We start from the raw sequence: 3,972 nt of genomic DNA on the forward strand, positions 1-3,972 counted from the left end.
AAAAACATGAAAAATAAAGTGAGAAAATATATAAAAAGAATAGATAAAGTGTGTAAAAAGCATAGAAAAAGCGTGGGAGAATCGAGATTCTCATCAAGTTTCAGAAGCGAGAAGTATCACACTTTAGAAGTGAGTTTTTAGAAAGCGTGCTTCCCACCTATCTAAGAAGTTTTCCGTAACTCTTCTTTGATGCAACACTTTGGCAGTTTCAAATAGGGACCAAAACCAAATTATGGCATTTTCACGATATTTTCAAAATATCGGGAATATTTGTCATTATGCTTTAGATATAGTTAAAAGTGCTATTGTTTATGAAGCTCCAAGTACTTTAAGAGAGAACCCTAAGTCAGGGAATCGAAGCAATTGAAAAAATGCTTTTACATTGAAAGTGGGCTCCCATACCTAAAACTGCCACGCTATAGCACATGGGCACTTCACTATCGCCCACAACTCAAAACAATAAAATAAGTCCAGTGCCAACCTACCAATCATACATTGATCACTTTGAAAGGGCAAATTCCAATCAAAAAGGTTAAGAGGGAAAAGAAGTTGCTCATACCAGCAAGAAAGCATGAATTTTATATACTCCATTTCCTTCTTATTCTTCTTCTTCCTTGCACTTCCTCTATCAGTCTTCCCCCAACCATGCAGGAACTCATGTGGGAACCTACAAATCCGGTACCCCTTTGGAACCGGCCCGGGCTGCGGGGATCCTCGCTTCCAAAACTTTGTTACATGCAAAGATCAACAACTTGTCCTCACAACACATTCCGGCAAGTATGCGGTTCAGTGGATTGACTACATCAATCAAGTGTTTTATGTACAAGATCCAACCATGTCTACATGTTCATGCATGCAACCAAGCAAAGGCTTCGGACTCGACTGGGATGCGCCGTTCACCTTCCCAGACGACACGGTCTTCGCGCTTCTTGATTGCTCTGTTACCTCTTCCCCTGTGTTCAACAATTCCTTCAACAGCAATTTCAAAAAGAACAATGCTCCATTGTGTGATGTAAGTGGTGCCCCAATATGCAGCCAGCTCTATGCTTGCCCTGCAGTGGCTGGCCTCAACCTCCAACTCTACTCTCCAGTTTCATCATGTTGCATATATTCACCTGTTGACCTTGGTCCTTCCTTTGATATGGATCTTACCAAATTGCAATGTGCCTCCTATACATCTATCAACAATTTCAATTACCAACAACTTGATGCCTCTAAATGGAAATACGGAATTGCACTAAAATATCATTTTAGTGTAAATAATGCTTACCCACTTGGTTGTACGCAATGTGAGAAGAGCAATGGAGTTTGTGGGTACACAGGGAGTTACAATTCCTTTGTCTGCAACTGCCCTTTTGGTGTTAATACGTCCACAGATTGCTACTTTCAAGCTTCATTTTGGAGCCACGGCTTGAAGAACCTTCCAGGAATTTGGACAGGTAAGTTCGTGAGCATTTGAATTCCCACTTTTTCTCACCTTTGCCATGTACAAAAGCATGGCTACAAATATCACTGATATTTTGGGAAAATATTGTGATTTTTTCATGATATAGTCGAAGACTTATATTATACCGAAATGGAGTATTTTCAAAATATCGCATATTTTGAAAATATCATATTTTTATCACGAAATTAACCCGATAAAAAACACTTGCCAGAGTGCTTTTATATTATTCATATTTTTGTAGAGGAATCGGTAGGTACCAACCAACCTAGGTACGAGCTTCTTACGGATTGACCATTTTTTGCAGTTTATTGATTTTTTTTTTAACTGTACAGATGTGATCTACATGTTTGGTTTTGTAGGAACTGACTCTCGAATAATCTGATTACAATTCTAACCTACATTTTTATACCAAATTGATATTTTTTCGAAAAAAAATTCAAAATAGCAGCAAATTTTTGCTTAAGAGCCAGATTTGTGACTGTGGACTAAAGCACATCATGCTATTTTCCACTTGGTGTTTACTCACAGGCATTGTGTATATTCTCTTGGGATTGGGGATGTTGATTGATTGAAGGACACGCACAAAGGAGCCAATTCAATCTACGGCCTTCATCAAGCTTTGCGTAGGTTCATCAAACCACGCTTGTTATTAATTTTACTACTTTTGTCAAATGATGCCATTACAGTAGGACCTTAAGATTTTGCAACAGAAAATTCTTACTTTGTAGACACATCTGAATGTCCTTGTATTATGTTTGGAAATTAATTGGGAGTTTGACAGACAAAATGTCATGATCAAATGACCAACGGTATCACTGAATCATAACAGTGGTTTATCCTTGTTATTATTGAAACAAAAAAAAGTGCTAGACATGCATAAAAAAGAGTATGACATCAGCGTTTATGTGTTATATGCCTCCAAAGGGCAAGATGAATATTAAAAGCTTGGTGGTATTGGCAATTACATTTTGGCCATACCATTCAGTTGGGGCCCTATGATTTAAAAAAAAAAAAAGATACGACATAAGAGTTGGCTCATTTGTCCACTGTGGGGGTTGCCAGCAGGGTGGTTGTGAGGGTGCTGAGATGAAGGCACCAGATAGAAGCACACTGGTGCACATGTGTGTCCGTAGCTTTCAGAGGTGGGCCACATAAAGCAGGGTGGTCGTGGGGCCTCACTTGGGGGGTCGAATGAGATAGCTGAAGAGTTGGATTGCACTCTCATAATCAAGGGGCCTCACTGTCGAGATTGAGTCCCCAGCTTGCCTATATCAAAGACAGATATCTTTCAATTTTGTGAAACATCTTTACTGGCGCAGTTCTGTGCCAGTATTAACTTTTTGCTGGTGCAAATTTGTGACAGCAAAAATTGATTTTTCCCGACGGTGTAAAGTTGCGCCATAAAATTCATTACCGGCGGTACATTTTCTGGTGCTACTGGCGGCGCATTGTTGCACCAGCAAAGGTTTTTGCTGGCGCTATTTGTGCACCAGCAAAAAAACTGTTTTTCTTTTAGAGAGAGATGTTGCTTTCCCGTTAGTTTTCAACTTTTTTACTTTTTTTTTTTTTCCTTTTTTGATTGTAGAGAATTTGGTATCAAAATCTAGGAACGGTTGGTTTCACATGCTGGCCCTTTGCATCTGTCCGATCATATTCCATCTCTTTCTTAAAAGCTTTTGCCACCTTTAGTCCAACATCCTCAATTTTTCTACCACCTTGGTTTAACCTTTAGTTAACGTTGATCATGAACTTAAAATTACCATGTTATCCTTATAGAAATGTACTTATGCTTTTTATGCTTAAGATAAATTTATTTGTTTACCTTTAAAAAGTACTAATTATTGTCAAACATGGAAAACTATAGTAGGGCAAGCAATGTTCTTATTTGTCAATCTATTTTATTGTTTGAGGTAAAGACAATAGAACAAAAATAAGTTAAATGTTTGAACTAAAATGGGATTTTGTTACTTCACAAGGGTAAATTGGTCATTCAACTTATGGGTTTAACAAGAGTTAACTCATGGGTTATCTGCTTTACCCTGGACAAGAGTATGAAATTTATTTGCAAAACAAGAAAATTAGTGGGTATGTTAGTTAAGATTAAAAAAATGGTAGTCATATGAAAATTACCCTAACTTGATGAGAAATGTCCAACCCAAACCCTTTGATCAAAAGAAAATTCTACTGATTTGCCAGCATTTTTTTCCATCTTGATGCACTCTGCATTAACCCAGATAATGTACTGGGGGGGGGGGTGTTCTCATGGATTATCCAAAAAAAAAAGCTCTATTTGGGAGCCTTGAATTTTCGGTGTGAATACAAAAAAAAATTATTTTCTATTTGATATAAAGGGTTCCTTTTGCCTCATGAAAAATATACTGCAATCTTTTTTTCTTTCTTTTTTTGGTAATCAATCTGGGGTCGTCACCCAAGAGGTTATCACCCGAGACCCGATTTGGTTATAGGCTAAACTTGTTTTAGTATGGATCTAGATTTTACACATGATAGGAGCACCTTGAAAGTTG

At 37.7% G+C, this 3,972-nt stretch overlaps 1 long non-coding RNA gene across 1 annotated transcript; it reads left to right on the plus strand.

Annotated features, from left to right (window-relative positions):
* Positions 1-529: 529 nt before the first annotated feature.
* LOC149830465 (uncharacterized) lies at positions 530-2,344 on the plus strand. Its single transcript, XR_016433875.1, has 2 exons — positions 530-1,439; positions 1,976-2,344. It is a non-coding gene; the product is annotated as an uncharacterized LOC149830465 (long non-coding RNA).
* Positions 2,345-3,972: the final 1,628 nt, after the last annotated feature.

Source organism: Nuphar pumila, chromosome 8 (assembly GCF_984573655.1).
Source record: "Nuphar pumila chromosome 8, dmNupPumi1.hap1.1, whole genome shotgun sequence".
NCBI lineage: Eukaryota > Viridiplantae > Streptophyta > Magnoliopsida > Nymphaeales > Nymphaeaceae > Nuphar > Nuphar pumila.